This window comes from Ranitomeya imitator, chromosome 9, assembly GCF_032444005.1.
Source record: "Ranitomeya imitator isolate aRanImi1 chromosome 9, aRanImi1.pri, whole genome shotgun sequence".
Lineage (NCBI taxonomy): Eukaryota > Metazoa > Chordata > Amphibia > Anura > Dendrobatidae > Ranitomeya > Ranitomeya imitator.
The window spans coordinates 122863086-122882044 of NC_091290.1; the positions used below are offsets into that span (position 1 = coordinate 122863086).

Below are 18959 nucleotides of genomic sequence, written 5' to 3' on the forward strand. Positions count from 1 at the left end.
CATAAAACGTCTTATGTGTTTCGGTCACTATTAGGTGTCGACAGAAGTCCTAGAGTAAACTAGTCTCCAATACATTGTAGCACAGCATGGAGATGAGATATTCTGTTCTCTTGATGTCTTTAGCTGCTATGAATTTTTACATTTTTGCTCATCTCTGTTCAGCGACTTTGCTATCCATAATAAAACGTCTTATGTGTTTTGGTCACTATTACGTGTCGACAGATATCCTAGAGTAAACTAGTCTCTGATACATTGTAGCACAGAATGGAGACAAGATACTCTGTTCTCTTGGTGTCTTTAGCTGCTTTAAATTTTTTAATTTTTGCTTATCTCTCTTCAGCGACTTTGCTATCCGTAATAAAACGTCTTAAGTGTTTCAAGTCACTATTAGGTGACGACAGATGTCCTAGAGTAAACTAGTCTCTGATACATTGTAGCACAGCATGGAGACGAGATATTCTGTTCTCTTGGTGTCTTTAGCTGCTATAATTAGTTCTCTAAGGATTTTCAAGATTACATACATTGTAGCAAATCTTCAGCAGTGAGAAATATTTGTCCCGTATGGATTTTTAGCCACTGGATATCAAAACTGTGCCGATTCACTGACTGTAAGCAGAAACCTTTAAAATTGGAAAATAGCTCCAAACGCTGAAGATTAACCCCTTAGATGGCATTGGCTGGCACCCGAACCTAACAGTTTAATCCCTTAGATGGCATTGGTTGGCACCTGAGTACAACAACTGGGATCGAAGCCAGCAGCAGTTTAACCCCTTAGATGCTGTGTTAAATGGTCGGAAATGGGTTGGCTGTGGCTTGTAATTGTGACCTGGAGAATAATATTGCCAGGCCATTTTTACCATCAGAAAACTTTTTCTAAGCGCATGATACGGTAAAAAAGTGAATGGTGTCGTTCAAAACAGAAAAAGTCCCACAAAAAAAGAAGTCCTTGTACAGCTATTGTTTCGACGTAATAATAAAAAAGTTACGACTTGGAAAAGGGAAAGAAAAAAAATTAAAGGACGAAAACAGAGACCAAGATTCAGCTCTCTGCACTAGCCGTCCTTCTAAATACCCTGGCAAATGTAGATTGACTTGTTGGCATCCTCAATTTATATAATTTGTAAGTGATTTGGAGTAGGAAATCACTAAAAAAAGAAGAAATAAAATAAGACATTCTGTTAGGCACCAGGATTCTCCCACTGAACCGGGTAGATCCCAAGCCTTGTCTGCCTCCCATTCTGCTCCAGCCACAGTGGGAGCTGCTCAGCAAAGATGTCAGTTTCAGAATCTTGCCCAGACTCGTAGTTATTGCAGGCCCTCCAGCCAAAGCTATAGTAACTAGAAATAGGCAATGGCAAATAGGCGTTTCAGAGGCTAAGTTCAGAAATCACCCTACTGAGCATGCTCGTGAGGTGGCAACCTCTCATTGGTGCTCTGTTGTCAGCTGCTCGGGTAACATGGCAGTTCCGAATTGATTCATGTGCAAGGTCCTTTCTGACTGGACTTGAACAGGAACGTATAAAAGGTTTCCTGGAGCGTGCGTCGGTGAGCTAAGATCATTTATAACGTGTGTGTTGAACATAACAGTAGTGTGGACTTGTCTGTGTGTGCTCAGGGCAGGCGTATAGCCTTTAGAATTCCGGCACCTCCGGAGAGGAGTTTGTGTGCGTGCACACGCTGTGATTGTGTCCACTACCTGTTCCCTTGCCCTGTGAGGGTTGCGTTCTCCTGTGAGATTAACAGGGATCATGTTTAGCGCCATACCTGCTCTTTTACTGTGTGCCAGTGACACAGCCCTACTGCAGAGCATCTTTTCCACTACTGTGTGCGAGTGACACAGCTCTATTGCAGAGCATCTATTCTGTTGCTTTGTGCGACTGACACAGTTCTATAGCAGAGCATCTTTTCCACTACTGTGTGCGAGTGACACAGCTCTATTGCAGAGCATCTATTCTGTTTTGTGCGTCTGACACAGCTCTATAGAAGAGCATCTTTTCCACTACTGTGTGCGAGTGACACAGCTCTATTGCAGAGCATCTATCCTGTTGCTTTGTGTGACAGACACCGCTCTATAGCAGAGCATCTTTTCCGTTGCTGTGTGCGAGTGACACAGCTCTATTGCAGAGCATCTATTCTGTTGCTTTGTGCGACTGACACAGCCTCGTGTTCTATACACTGAGTGACGCTTAACTCAGTGCGAGCCAGCAATTGCTCGCTGTGTGTTCCGCCATTGTTCACATTAACTGCAGTTTTCCATGTCTGCACAATGGACCCGGGTTGCGATCGCACTTCATCATAATTTATATTTAGTGCGATCCGCCAACCCTAACACATGCAATTTTCATTTAAAAGTTGGGATTTTTTTTTCCTGATTTAGTAAAAATAATATTAATAATATCAGCAATAGTAATATTAATAATACCTATAATAGTAATAATAAAATAACAAAATTGTAAGTCATTCCATATTTACATAGGATAGGGCATATCTTACTGATTGCTGGGGGTTCAGCCTCTGGGACCCCAAGATCCTCTGTAACTTGGAAATTGATTTCTGCAGAACTCCATGTAGAATTGGGGTGTATGTGTGTCTGCTTGACTTCCTCTCCATCTATTGTCTATGGCAATGCTGCAGAGTCTGTAACTCCTCTATTTCCAGCAGTCCCATAGACAATAGATGGAGCGAATGTCAAGAATGTGCACATCCACCCTATTCAAGACGGGGCTGTGCAGAGATCAGAACTGGAGCTCTCGAGCTCCATTATCTGGATTGTTGGGGTTCCAGTGGTAAGATTTCCTATGACCAGTAGGTTATGGATAGGGGATAACTTACTATTTCGGAAATAACCCTTTAATTTTGTTGTAATAATCATTACATCATTACTTCTTTATTTAATGTTGCATATTGTACTATGAGTGCTACATCAATACTTTTCACTAATTTGGCATTTCACGCAGTTCACCTTGTCCTTGAAGGTCATAGATATCCTCCCGAATTTGTGCTATAAATGTGAACTGATCTATGTGAAAATAATATTTTGGAACAATGAAAAAAAAATGCAAATGAATAAATAAATAGCAATTGCTTTGCCTAAAATATTGTCCATATATTCTCATACGTTTATGAATGATTCCAAATATGAGAATTTTGTATTTGCTCCAGAGCCTGTTATTAGGGATGCCCCTGGCTGTGTTACAACCTTGTTTTCTATGGAGAGGTAATAGGGCGACCATAGAAGTACATGAGACTCTCCTGTGTGTCCGATTTCATATACAGGCATACGTAAGAGACTTTTTTTTTGGCTTGACATGTGGCATAGTCACTATGTACCGAGGTGTTCTCATTACTGACAGTACTTCTAGGAAAGCATATCTCTCTCTATACATAGAGTCTGATGGAGCCACAATGGCGGTGCTTGGAGGATGTACAAAGTGTACAGAGGTTATGTTATGATTCTCCAGGTCGTTACGAGTTCATAGACACCAAACATGTCTAGGTTCACTTTATCTAAGTGGTGAAAAAAAATCAAAAGATTGTTAAAAAAAAAATGGTGTCACTTTCTGAGACCATCAGCGTCTCCATTTTTTGTGATCTCGGGGGCTTATTTTTTGCGTGCCGAGCTGATGTTTTTAATGATACCATTTTTGCAGATACGTTCTTTTGATCGCCCGTTATTGCATTTTAATAAAATTTTGTGGCGACCAAAAAAAACATAATTCTGGGGTTTTGACTTATTTTTTTGCTACGCCATTTGCCGATCAGATTAGTTCTTTTTAAAGCTCAATAGATCGGGCGATTCTGAATGCGTCGATACCAAATATGTGTATGTTTGATTTTTTTTTTTTTTATTTTGAATGGGGCAAAAGGGGGCGATTTGAACTTTTATATATATTTTATATATATATATATATACAGTGGGGCAAAAAAGTATTTAGTCAGTCAGCAATAGTGCAAGTTCCACCACTTAAAAAGATGAGAGGCGTCTGTAATTTACATCATAGGTAGACCTCAACTATGGGAGACAAACTGAGAAAAAAAAATCCAGAAAATCACATTGTCTGTTTTTTTAACATTTTATTTGCATATTATGGTGGAAAATAAGTATTTGGTCAGAAACAAACAATCAAGATTTCTGGCTCTCACAGACCTGTAACTTCTTCTTTAAGAGTCTCCTCTTTCCTCCACTCATTACCTGTAGTAATGGCACCTGTTTAAACTTGTTATCAGTATAAAAAGACACCTGTGCACACCCTCAAACAGTCTGACTCCAAACTCCACTATGGTGAAGATCAAAGAGCTGTCAAAGGACACCAGAAACAAAATTGTAGCCCTGCACCAGGCTGGGAAGACTGAATCTGCAATAGCCAACCAGCTTGGAGTGAAGAAATCAACAGTGGGAGCAATAATTAGAAAATGGAAGACATACAAGACCACTGATAATCTCCCTCGATCTGGGGCTCCACGCAAAATCCCACCCCGTGAGGTCAGAATGATCACAAGAACAGTGAGCAAAAATCCCAGAACCACGCGGGGGGACCTAGTGAATGAACTGCAGAGAGCTGGGACCAATGTAACAAGGCCTACCATAAGTAACACACTACGCCACCATGGACTCAGATCATGCAGTGACAGACGTGTCCCACTGCTTAAGCCAGTACATGTCCGGGCCCGTCTGAAGTTTGCTAGAGAGCATTTGGATGATCCAGAGGAGTTTTGGGAGAATGTCTTATGGTCTGATGAAACCAAACTGGAACTGTTTGGTAGAAACACAACTTGTCGTGTTTGGAGGAAAAAGAATACTGAGTTGCATCCATCAAACACCATACCTACTGTAAAGCATGGTGGTGGAAACATCATGCTTTGGGGCTGTTTCTCTGCAAAGGGGCCAGGACGACTGATCCGGGTACATGAAAGAATGAATGGGGCCATGTATCATGAGATTTTGAGTGCAAACCTCCTTCCATCAGCAAGGGCATTGAAGATGAAATGTGGCTGGGTCTTTCAACATGACAATGATCCAAAGCACACCGCCAGGGCAACGAAGGAGTGGCTTCGTAAGAAGCATTTCAAGGTCCTGGAGTGGCCTAGCCAGTCTCCAGATCTCAACCCTATAGAAAACCTTTGTAGGGAGTTGAAAGTCCGTGTTGCCAAGCGAAAAGCCAAAAACATCACTGCTCTAGAGGAGATCTGCATGGAGGAATGGGCCAACATACCAACAACAGTGTGTGGCAACCTTGTGAAGACTTACAGAAAACGTTTGACCTCTGTCATTGCCAACAAAGGATATATTGCAAAGTATTGAGATGAAATTTTGTTTCTGACCAAATACTTATTTTCCACCATAATATGCAAATAAAATGTTAAAAAAAACAGACAATGTGATTTTCTGGATTTTTTTTTCTCAGTTTGTATCCCATAGTTGAGGTCTACCTATGATGTAAATTACAGACGCCTCTCATCTTTTTAAGTGGTGGAACTTGCACTATTGCTGACTGACTAAATACTTTTTTGCCCCACTGTATATATATATATATATATATATATATATATTTTTTTTTTTTTAAACATTTTTTTTACTTTTGGCCTGCTTCAATAGTCTCCATGGGAGACTGGAAGCTGCAGCTGTCTGATCGCCTCTACTACATACAGGAGATGATCAGATCGCCTGTGTGTAGCAGGCGCTCATTGCAATTCGGCTATGACAACCATATCCCTTCACAATGCCCGTTGCGCACGCTCATTAGATGCTTCGATACAATAGATAAGGTCAGAGTCTGTGCATTGCTGCTAATGTTCATATGAATTTATTGTTTTATTTTGAATGGGGCGAAACGGGGGCGATTTGAACTTTTATATATATATTTTTTTTAATATATATATATTTTTAAAAACATTTTTTTTTACTTTTGGCATGCTTCAATAGTCTCCATGGGAGACTGGGAGCTGCAGCTGTCTGATGCTTCGATACAATAGATAGGGTCAGAGTCTGTGCATTGCTGCTAATGTTCATGTGAATTTCTTGAAAGAACTGGAGGATATAGTCTAATAGAGCCCCGGTAGCCGGTGTGAAAATTACAAGATTTCTAATTTAACTATAACTGTAACTATGGGGCGGCTGATTAAAGAGAACAGATCAACAAATGATGTTTCCAGGCGATTATTTTTTTATTTTAGGTGGAAATGCTCTTTACTCCGTGCCAATGATAGCGGTAGCTTCGCCCTGTCAGTGGGAAGATCTCCATGTCCGTGATCTCCTGCTCCTCATGTTGCCGTTACGTAATGCTCTTGAATCTTCGCACCGCGATGCTATTTTGGAGAGGTCATTTTCAGAGGGAGGTAAAGTGCGAAGTACGTCAGGAGCGGCAGAAGAGTTGGGATAGGATACTACGTTTACAAGCTGTGCTCCCGGCTGACCCAGTGTATCACCTTCCCCAGGGGTGAGAATGGTTGAGAACCATCTATACCATCTGTTGCCATCCTCCGAACACGGAATTAACCTCTTCAGACCTGTAGGGACCCCGAGCTTATGACCCTTCACTTTCTTATAACTTGGAATAATTATAATTAACCCACTTTTCTGATTTTGACACTTTGCATTACTGTCTCCTTTTTGGTGCAGTTTTACTTTATATTTTCAGCAGGGGATGATCTAAGCACATGGGCCCGTAGCCAATAACCGTAGTCATGGCCCAGCTTGAGTTATGGATTTTAGGAGGCGTTATCGTTTGCATTTTTATTGTAAATGGCCAAATACTCGTTTTCCCAATTTCCCATTTTCCACCAATTACGGGCAGAGGGAGTAAGCCGTTGCCAAATAAAGGATGGGGCATGTCCAAATTCAACATGCTTGATCATTCCCCCCCACCCTTCCCCGCAACATTGGTGCCAACAAAATTCAGGTTCGGCCAAATTCAGTCTAATATTAATGGCCACCTTAAAGGGACTCTGCAACCAGGTTTTTGTTAGCTAATTTGAGTGCAGTATAATACAGGGATAGAGACCCTGATTCCAGCAGTGTATCACTTAGTTAACTGGGTGCAGAAGTTGTGAAACAATCAGCGATTTTAGCTGATCACACATCAGCTTTCTGTGTACATTGTCTATTGACAGTAAGCTGCTAATCAGAGGAGGGGGCGTGGTGGGACCAAGGCTCACATGAGCATCAGTCCGGTCAGAGATAATCTCATGGGGATAAAACATTAATTGTTTTGAAACAACAGCACACAGCCTAATAAGTGACACATCCCTGAATTCAGTGTCTCAGCCCCTACCTCATCCCATTATATGGCCAAAACAGATGCCCTTTAAGAAGCACTCTTACTGCTCATGGACATTAAGGCTACACTCTATTCCCGAATGTTTAATCCACCAATGTGTAATTATTTAATAGATACACTAAGATCGTAGCAAGCTCTCAGCAGTCACAACTGGGATCAGGTTCCTTCATTAACCGATTCCTGACACTGCCTTCAAGGGATTCTATCAGCAGATTTTTGTTATGCAATCTGACAGCAGCACAATGTAGAGACAGTGACCCTGATTTTAGCGATGTATCACTTAGTTTACTGGGTGCAGCAGTTGTCATACAATCACAGTTTTCTGCAGATCTAGTAGAGCTTGAATACTGAGCACTGTAGAACCCTGCCCAAACCTCTGATTGGCTGATTTCTGTGTATACTCTGCTTAGGCAGAAAGTTACCAATCAGTGGTGGGGGCGTGGTTGGACCAGGAGGCACAAGACACCTAGTCCTGTAGTGATAATCTCCTGCTTATAAAACACTGATTATATTAAAGCAGAAAAACACAGTCTAGTAAGTGGCACATCATTGGATTCGGGATCTCAACCCCTATATCATGGTGGTCTCAGATTACATAAAAAAATTGGTGATAGAGTCCCTTTAATTCACTTATTCTGTGGTAGTGGGGGTGTTTACTGTAATTGGTGCAAATACAACTTTGGGAAACCTTTGTTCCTTGAGGTATAGCTTTTGTACCCACTCCCAAATTTTCTATGTCCCTGTTAGGATTCCTTACTTTTACAACACAGCAGTCGTGGAGCCATGAGCTAACCCAACTCGACGAGAAACACCTTAAAAGTAGAAGTTGGAGGATGGGATATCTGGCCAAGCTATTTTTTCATCTGGCACAAGGAACTTGGTGTTCTATTCTATTCTATTTTTTTTTTTTTTGCATAATCTGAAACTCTAGTTTCCCAGCAGGAACATATTTGTACTGTCCTTGAGTATATTTTTACAGAACAGAGTCATCAGATTGTCTCATTTTCCCAGGGTAAACACATACAAAATGGCTACTGATTTTTCGTAATCCAATCCCATTTACTAATATCATCACCTGATGCTGAACTGTCTCCAATTTCATTACGCTTTTTTTTTCCAAAATTACATTCAAGGTGATTTCATTCGCAGATGTGTGAGGTGCCAATATGATGCCATCTGCGAATACCAAACGTCTAATCGAAGGACAGCCTTCTCGTATCAGCTCAGATGGCCACCTGGCTTGTTCTATACACCTTCGGCAGACTAGGACTGGCCAGTAATAGACCTATTGGGTCTCGTCCATCAATCGTCGGTCAAAAAAACATGGAAAAAAAACATCTACCTGATACAAGACCCAATGATGGAGATGACCACCGCGTTTTGACCTACAGTATTAATATTGACTCTCTACTGGTAGACGTTACAGTGAGAATATGGCTTCGGAAGGTCGTCAGCTAAAAACATTGAGGGAAGTAAGTGGTGGATATTGTTTAGGAAGGATATCTGTTTGGTATTCCTCAGGGAAGCAGATAAATCAATACTATTTAGGGATGAAGCCAGTAGGGAGGCAATTGATATTGGTTAAGGTCATTTGTGGGACAAGGTAATTTGGTTTTCTAAGTGGAATTTGGTTCTCCGATATTTGTGTTTACTTATGACTGATCCGAAACCTGTTCCTAATGGAGTGAAATAGTTGACCTTTACTAACCCACTGGATATAAATAGATATGGTCCATCCATTTCTCACTATCCAATACAAGAGCACCATATATCGTCTCAAAGTAGGAAAGTGTCCTTTGGCCAAGGACCCATCTTCATAGTATCCTATATTTGGTATCTAGAAGGAAAGGTCTCATGTCAGCGTTTAGGGGGGAAAGTATTGAGTTAATGGTCAATGTCATCCAATTGTTCAGTTTCCAGTACTTGGTGGCAGTCGTAAGATGCCAAGGATCATCTTATTAGACCTCCTAGAAGCATGAGTTCTAGATCTATTGATGCAGTAGACTGAAGTACACTGTTCTTGTGACCCAGTGAACTGAACAAGAATGGACCAAAATTATATCAAAGGTAGTCAAGTTTCATCATAGCGAGTCATTGACTATCTCAAGCCATGAATCTCGGCACATCTAAAGCCAAGAGAAAAGGTATGGCAGGACTCATCTGTACATGCCTGTAATCTCTCAAGATTCAACAGATTGGTATGATTCTTTATAAAGACCAAAGTAGAACTGTCCAAGACCGAATCTAGAAGATAGGACAGTTAAACCTGATCAACCCTTGGCCAATAATCATTGAAAGCCAAAATGCTCTGGTTCTCTCCTTGTTCTTTTCAATGTTGATTCATGATAAATGATATGAAAATAACACACATATCCAATTAAAAATGATCGGATGACTGGACATCTTGGTTGAATGTTTTCAATGTGATCATATCACCTTAAAGCACCTGTGTCCATGTTCTCCTTTAGTTCTTCCATGGTCACAAATGGAGTGGCAAGGCGAATGCTTGACCTGGTCCACCATTCGACTCTTCTTTGTTGCAGTCTTGCATCTAGTGGAGAATCAAGGTAGAACTGGGGGCACAAGTTGCCTATTCTGCTGATCGTTGAAGGTTTTAGCAAGTGAACAATCATAATATATGATACCAGCACTTTTGTTTCCAAAAACTAAAGTTCTTTTTTTTCCTTCCATTTGCAGGTGAAGTAAAGTCGGTGAGCTTCGGTGAGCTTGCCCATTCTGCTCCTCCGGTGACTTCAGACCCTCTTCATTTTAGACTTTCCCACAGAGGACTGCTGTTAATCTTCTTTCCAGTGGACATGCAGAATCATGAACCTCATCACTTGTAAATACCATTGACACTGGTGGGACTTTTGATTGCATGCTTTTCTTAGGATCTTTCTAATGCTTTCTAATGACGACCACCCTATGTATGAAGTGCTTCTGGTCAATCATTACTCTCGATATGCAACAGGTTCGGTAAAGGAGCCACCCATCCTTCACCTTCACCTTTCGGGTCAATGACTATTCCAGTGGATTCTGTCTTGAGAATGGATAGAACTTCACTACGTTGTTCCAAAATGTCCTCAGGTGACCATGTGGCGTAAGCTTAACATGACGTAAACTCAAAGCTTCTGACTGTAGGATATTTCCATATACACAACTAACCCTCAGGATCTTTTCTTTACATTGCTAGTACCTCCTTCAGTCTACAATTCACAACCACTCCCAGGATTTCCGCCCAAGACATGGACAAATCATCTTCCCAACAAACTTCTACTATTCATCTTTTATACTTTTCCAATTTATCAAAAAAAGACGATGGTTGATAAATGACGGCAAAAAAATAGTTTTGGTGACTACGCTCAACGGTGAAAAGCAATGAAGCATTCTTTGTATATACTTCTGTATAAATTATCATTGTATATATATGTAAAAGTAAATAGCTTCCCTGCTGGGGGAGATTGAAAGTGTAATGAAGCCCCCCAGGGCAAGGAAGAGGGGGCCACGCATGGTGCATACATCTGTGCTGGTCCTAACGTATCCATCTGTGATGATAGGGGAAATCCTTATACAGTTTAATGTATAGAACTCAGCTCTCACCAGCATTTCATTGACTTCCATTGAACATTAATGTATAAAATGGTATAATTTAGTATAGTTTCTTTAACCGATACCCTATCCGCCATGTACATTAGATGCACAAGAACATGTATACACTTCGTGCTGCCATAGTCTATTGCCCCAGATTAGTACCCTGCATGTTTATTCTACTTGGGCCAATACCCTACCCCATGTTTTTTGATTGGGTAAATATGGCTGGTAGACCTAAAAAAAAAAATGAATACGGGGAAAGGTTCGGCTGCCCCCAAAAACAGTGCAGCCCCTAGGCATGTGCCTCCATAGGATTATATGATAGATTCAGCCCTGTAGGGGCAAAAATATTTAGTCTATTATTAGAGTATTACATCAGGTGACACATGTCAGTACCACCGTTCCATTGTCCCATTGAGAAATCGATAGCAAGGAAGGGGGCAGATATGAAATCCGGTGTTCGAAAAAAAAGCGTCGTAACCGATATTAACCCAATCCTAAACTCTGGTTACCTTCTGGTTACAAGCTCTCTGGTTTCATATCCGTCCTCTCATCTGTCTTATAAGAATAAGTATTTCGTCTGTCTTTACTTTATTAGTCTTACCTTTCTTATTAATTTCCGTTAGACGCCAGTTGGAAAGAAAACAATCAATAAAAACACTTAAAACGACTAATGTGATATTGAATTGACTCTTATAGGAAAAAAATCTGTAGGTGTAAATGGCGTAAACGTGGCATAGGCTATAATCCTAGAAAGATGGAGTTGCCGGGAGGCTTAAATTTAACGAATGGGGGTTGTTTCGGCATCAGTTGGATTTGCCAGTAGTGTCCAATTAGTAGGGGGTCTCACGGCAAGAATGAAGAGGTGGCAATCATAGGAATGTGCCAAGACACTCGTCTTGTTTAATTGACTATTATGGACTGACCATGCCGTCTACGAAAAAGTCATTTTTTTTGCAATCACTGAGGCCCTATTGTGAGAAAATAAAAATGTTAAGCTGTTAAAGGGAATTTGCCGGCACAAAAGTACTGTTCAAACCAAGTACAGGCGTTAGGGGAACCCTTGGCGTGGCTGAACAGTTTAGTGTACCATCCTACCATCTATCTCCTCACTTTTCTTAAGAGTTGGCCATCTAAAGCCACCCGTACACATTAGGCTTTTGTTGGCCAAACCCTTGGGCAACAGTCTAAAGCGTTTGGGTGCCCCAGACAGATGATTAACGGGGGAGTTAAGAATCAGGCATGTCTGATTTTGGACTAATGATCCTTTTGGTTTCCCTAAATAAGCTGCTGCCATAGATGTCTGGCAGCTACTTTCTCATAGAGAACACAGGAGCGCTTATGGGATAGACGGCCAAGTTGGCAGCCCGACAAACGATCAGCCAAATCAGTGTTTGGCTGACACCCATTTATACAGGGGTTTAAGAAGAGCATGCGGAAATAGATACAAATGAAGTAGACAGGAAGGTGCACTGAAATGTTTGGCCACGCCAAGGGTGCACTAGGTGCTGGTGCTTGGTGATTTTGTACTCACTGACTCCCCTAAAAGAGGTTGTCCACTGCTTTAACATTAACAACCTATCCTTAGTGTAGGTTATCAATGTCTAATCGGTGGGGGTCCTACACCTGGCGCCCTGCCAATCATCTGTTCTCCATTCCAACAGCACCTAGAAGTTCTCAGTTATGGAGTTACTCCATCTACTGATTTTGGCCACGGCCAAGAATTGCACATCCACCCCTTATTAATTTAAAGGATAAGAATATAAGAACAGGTCATCAATGCTAGAGTAGTGGACAACCCAGAACTTATCATCAGTTTGACCCTCCAGGGATGAATAGAAGACCTGGAGACGTTGCCTACAGATACTCGTGTGCATAGAATAATCTCAGCATAATTCTTAAAATGAAGTTTTATTCTGCTACCGACCTTTCCCACAAGTTTCCTAAAGGCGGTCCATAACTTTTAAGTTCTCTCTGAGCGCTCTACGAAACCCCCTCTCCTTTGCTTTTGAGTGAAAGCTTGTAGCGTCCAACGAGGAGCCTGCTACAGTCATCCATCAAGAACAAAGGGGAGGTGTTGTGCAGCGCTCACTCCAGGGGCCGGACAGCTCATGGAAAGTTGGGAAACTTTGCAAATTATTAGGGGGATTTGTCGTCAGTCCTGTAAAAAACAAACTCTGGCTTTTCCCCGGTCTTTTTTTCTGCCTTAAGCCTCATTGATATCAAAAAGTACTGATGTGGAGTACAGATGATGGCAGTGATGGGTCAGTTCCTGTCTCCTACCTCTGAGTGTTCTGCTTATCAAAACAATCTCCTGCACCAGCTTATCCCCAGAGGTGCAGATGACCCTATGTTCCCCATTCGAGAAAATCGGTCCGATTATGCTAATCAGGCTCTGATCAGAGTTTGATCATAGTGTGATCAGAGTGTAATCCAATTTTTTGGGAAAAAAGTTTCTCCATCTTCATCATTCAGTTTATCTGTTAAAGTCAGATCGCACTCAGTGGAAAACATTGGATTGTACTCGAGACTCATAGCCGTCAATGTGTGAGTTCCATCTGATTATTGGACGCAACTGCAATTTTTTTCCTTGGATCCATTTGGTCCGGAACAGAAATTGAACAGCCCTATAGGGTCACATGGGATGAGCAAAAATAACTGATGGCACTCGTCCGATTTTTACAGTCATTGAGACACAGGAGCAGATCTGACCCATCACTGCCATCATCTGTACTCCAAATGAGTAAAGGCAGCAAATAAACTTGGAAATTACTTACATGTAACTTGTTTTTAACAGGAATTAAGACAATTCCCCTAATAAAATCATTTTTAAAGTTCTGAACAAAACTCTTGCACTTTAAATAACTATTCTCCGAAATTCAGCAAAATAAAATCTCAAAACTGGAAAATAGTGATTTACCCGATGTATCCTAACGGGCTGGAAAAATACAAAGGATGAATAGATTGATGTCCCTTTAAGATACTGACAATGCAAAAATCTCCGAATTTCACGTTAGATTGTTTTGTCTTAGATCATGGGATTCTGGAGGAACGAGTGAGAACAGTGCCTGACGCAGCGTGTACGGAACGTCCCAATGTTTTCTATGTCCCTGGCATGAAGTTAAATTGTACGATCCAATAGATTGGAACGCTGTGTGTAATAAATTCTCAGCATGTCATGTCGCTTTAAAATATATGCAATGTATGCAAATCAAAGAGCATAACGTAGATCCGAAATCTATACCTATACTATATGTTCCTAAATGTACCGAGTCACTAGGACCTCTGATACTATCCAGTAGAAGGTACCCTAAAAGTATTAGGAGGCGCATAAACAATTCATACCTCCGCGTTACATAGAAAAGTGCAATATTTTCATAGGAAAACGATCTGACCTCATGATGACAACCGGTCGTGGCGCGGTTCGGAGAACAAAATGTCATCATTTCGTGCCAGGGCTGAATTTACTAAGTAGCATATTGTTTAAAAAAAAAAAAAAAGAATTGGGAAAAAAAATGTTTCTGCCACCACTATATTTGCTTCAATGGAACGTGACAGGGAAGGAATGTAAGGATTTTTGGATTTTATCCAAAATTAAAGGTGCACTACAGGCAAAAAAAAAATGAGAATGCATAAATGAAATGTACACTTAATGCTGACTAAACTTTTCCCATGTATCAGACATCTGCCAGGAAACCTTTAATTGCTGCTTCTGTCTCTTTCGATTATTGCTTCCATCTTTTTAGCTTTTTTTTTTAGTCTTGCTCGATGTATAAAGCTGGGACTGGCATAGAAGTGTAAAATGAAGCCCCTGGTGGTCCCTTGCTGACAACCCCTACCTCCCGATCTCCACCATGTGTCCGAGCTCCTAAAAAGATTAATTTAAGTCTCCAAATTATCCACCTTAAAGGGAATCTCTCAGCAGGTTTTTGCTATATAATCTGACAGCTGAATGATGTAGATGCTGAGTACCTGATTCCCGCGATGTATCATTAGATATGATCCTAGAGGTGAGACTATCATTGATCTTAGCCTAGAAAAAGTTTCCTTAATTTTCCTCTGCCCATTGGCACTTTTCCGAAAAGCTGAAAAAATAGATAGAATGGTCAGTCAAGGTTTCCTTCAATTTGTTTATCGCCATTTTTGTCATCAAAAGTAATGGAACGCTTCTCCAAAATTTTATGAACGGGACCTAAATCGAATAATGGAGCAAACCTTATTGTTCTCAGTCAGTCTCTTTGCTTCACGCCACTTACATGTCGATTTGATTGGTTAAAAATGGTCAATTTGGTGGTTCAATGGTTTGTCCAAACTCCATAATTTCCATTAATTAAAGGTTATGGTTAAAAGTTGTGGCAAAGTAGGGAAACCATGATGTCAAGACTCAATGAGTCAACTCCTTCAGTAAGCTAGTCTTCCAGTCCAAGATCTGTACAATTTGGCCACAATATTTCATGGGTCATTTGGATGAATCTAGATTGTCATGTGAATGTCCAGAAGTTGTGTTTCTAGCTTCTTCTCGTACATACCACTCTTACAGGAGATATTTTACGAGACACAAGGGAAGCATCTTTTTTTTGCCCCTGATCGACCTCTCACGTCTTCCTTATTATAAGATATCACTGACCGGCTATGTTTGTGTAATATATTATTTATTAATGGATACAATGATCTCTGTGTCTGGCACAAGGAAATGGATTATGCTTATGTTACCATGAGTTAAAATATAATTACTAATTTATCATTTATTTATTAAATTTTGTCTAGCAAAGTTCCACTTGCTCCATAAATGCGTTTATTAATATCACTCGTCTTGTCTCTGTTTTTCTCGGGTCTTCTTTTACATGATTATTATCCTACACGTGTCCTGAAAAACACTGATTTATTCTTCCGTACCTCAACCTAAAAATTCTTCTTGGCTCTTAAGAACATTGCGAAAACTAAGTGACGACGAAATGGAAAGACGATCTTCTCCAACGACCAAGTAGATTCTATGAATCATTTTTTATGTTCTGTCCATCACATAGGAGCAACCTTTAGATATCATTAATTTCGACCCCCATAATGTGAATTAGATGTCCCCAAAATGTCAGACACCCGCTAAATTCCTTAGCGAACCACAAGCTTTAAAATTAGCCATAAAGGCTCCTCTGCCAAATAAGAAGGCAACCAGTGTTATAACTGGCACATGGGAAGTGGGAGCTTCTTGCTTCTTATATTGGGACCCAGGAGCCTGAAGTTATGTCAAGGACCCCAAGGTAAAATTTGTAAGAAGCCACCACTTACCGTATGCCATTTCTAATACTGGTGTCTTCTCATGTGACAGAGGAGCCTTTTGGACCTTGAGACAACATATTGGTAAGACATGGGTAAGGTGGGTAAGACAGAGGGGTCTTTAGACATTTGAGACAACAGTTGGGTAAAAGATGGGAAAGATGAGTAAGACACAGGGGCCTTTAAGCTCTTGAGATGACAGATAGGTAACACTTACTCATGTGGTGGATGGGTAAGAAAGAGAAGCCTTTAGGACCTTGAGACAACAAATGGGTAAGACATGGATGAAATGGGTAAGACAGAGGGGCCTTTAGGCCCTTGAGACAACAGATGGGTAAGACTGGTACCTCGACACCTCCTTATAGCTACAGTCCTGCACCACCCTCCAGAGTTGACTTGTAGGATCCGATCCATCCACCAATTCGCTAATCTGTGATCGCTGGACAGGAACCCCTGAGAACTGCCTCTTACTTGACGGCATCCCAACCTCTTCTTATGATTAGACATGTGCATCATGCCACAATGATGACATCTTGCTAGGCTGCCTAATTAAAAGAGGAGTCAGGGTTGGCTTTAAGAAGGAGACAAATCGATTCACACAAGCTCATGCAAGCGCTGAAGAATATGTTGGCGCTATATAAATAAAATTATTATTATGTGAATTTCCTTTGTTAGGACTTTTAACAAATATTTGTGTCATAAAAAAGGACATCTTTTATATAGGCAGGCTGATGATCTCTTTCTGAGCATGTGTGTCACGTTGGTGGGTGTGGACCCACTGCGCCACCGACACGGGAGGGCCTACAGTGTCATTACTAAGTGACCCCTTGATTCTTCACTAGAACCTCTGATGTTGTGGTTAGACTTGAGCTGCAGGTGGTCACCAGGTACCACTCCAGTAGGGATGGAGGAGCAGACTCGACGTCCAAGGCTGGAACAGATGCTGACGCGGGTTCTGGCTCACAAACAGGAGGGACATTGGTGCTGGTTCAGACAGTGTGGGTTCTGGATTACAGACTGGATGGACACTGGCCGTAGGACACAGAGGAAATGGCTGGGTGATGGTGAGTGTGTTGGCGTGCCTGCTACGGGGGGAAGCAGCATGCAGGGACGTTGGTGTTACAATATATACACTGTGAGTAGCTGTATCTCAGACTGCTCATGTACATTCATAAATCCAGCCATATAGTGATTTAAAAATAAAAACTTAGACAAAACTTTTAATGTATGGTCCTATAATCATTTCCCACTGCTACTGAAAAAATGACCTCATTTACATTGTTTCAAAAACCTGACCGGCACATCCAAACACAGACTCAGTGTGAACAGGTGCTGAACCCAGAGTCGCCAACTCGCACATAGTTAAGTAAATAAGGCAGCACACTGCAGCGACAAAACATGCAAACTTGAAAACACGAAATTTGAACTGCATTACTGCAGCTCTCATTTTTCATATTTCTAGTGCAGTAATGCAGTTCAAATTTCGTGTTTTCAAGTTTGCATGTTTTAGCGCTACAGTGTGCTGCCCTATTTACTTAACTATATGCGAGTCTGTGTTTGGATGTGCCGGTTAGGTTTTTGAAATGTATTCTTTAACCCCTTCACCCCAAAGCCTGTTTTCACCTAAGTGACAGGGCCAATTTTTACAATTCTGACCACTGTCACTTTATGAGGTCATAGCTCTGAAACGCTTCAACGGATCCTGGTGATTCTGACACTGTTTTCTCGTGACATATTGTACTTCATGATAGTGGTAAAACTTCTTCGATATGACTTGCATTTATTTGTGAAAAAAACAAAAATTTGTCGGAAATTATGAAAATTTAGCAATTTTCAAACTCTTAGTTTTTATGCCCTTAAATTAGAGAGTTATATCACATAATATAGTTAATAAACAACATTTCCCACATGTCTGCTTTACATCAGCACAATTTTTGAAACATAATTTTTTTTTGTTAGGACGTTATAAGGGTTAAAAGTTGACCAGCAATTTCTCATTTTTGCAACAAAATTTGCAAAACCATTTTTTTACGGACCACCTCACACTTGAAGTGACTTTGAGGGATCTATATGACAGAAAATGCCCAAAAGTGACACCATTCTAAAAACTGCACCCCTCAAGGTACTCAAAACCACATTCAAAAAGTTTATTAACCCTTCAGGTGCTTCACAGGAATTTTTTGAATGTTTAAAAAAATTGAACATTTAACTTTTTTTTCACAAAATTTTTACTTCAGGTCCAATTTGTTTCATTTTACCAAGGGTAACAGGAGAAATTGGACCACAAAAGTCGTTGTACAATTTTGTCCTGAGTACGCTGATACCCCATATGTGGGGGTAAACCACTGTTTGGGCGCATGGCAGAGCGTGGAAGGGAAGGAGCGCCATTTGACTTTTCAATGCAAGATTTGCTGGAATTGAGATCGGAGCCCATGTCACGATTGGAGAGCCCCTGATGTGCCTAAACAGTGGAAACCCCCACAAGTGACACCATTTTGGAAAGTAGACCCCCTAAGGAACTAATCTAGATGTGTGGTGAGCACTTTGAACCTCCAAGTGCTTCACAGAAGTTTATAATGTAGAGCCGTAAAAAAAATTTTATATTAATTTTCACAAAAAATGATTTTTGCCCCAAATTTTTTATTTTCCCAAGGGTAACAGGATAAATTGGACCCCAAAAGTTGTTGTGCAATTTGTCCTGAGTACGTCGATACTTCATATATGGGGATAAACCACTGTTTGAGCGCATGGCAGAGCTCGGAAGGGAAGGAGTGCCATTTGACTTTTCAATGCAAAATTGGCTGGAATTGAGATCGG

At 40.9% G+C, this 18959-nt stretch overlaps 1 long non-coding RNA gene across 1 annotated transcript in view; it reads left to right on the forward strand.

Annotated features, from left to right (window-relative positions):
- LOC138648847 (uncharacterized) overlaps window positions 1–15675 on the forward strand; it is a 40574-nt gene extending 24899 nt beyond the window's left edge. Inside the window, exon 2 of the long non-coding RNA XR_011315199.1 lies at window positions 9975–15675. This is a non-coding gene — a long non-coding RNA (uncharacterized lncRNA). The remainder of the gene's footprint in view (window positions 1–9974) is intronic.
- The last annotated feature ends 3284 nt before the right edge of the window (window positions 15676–18959 follow it).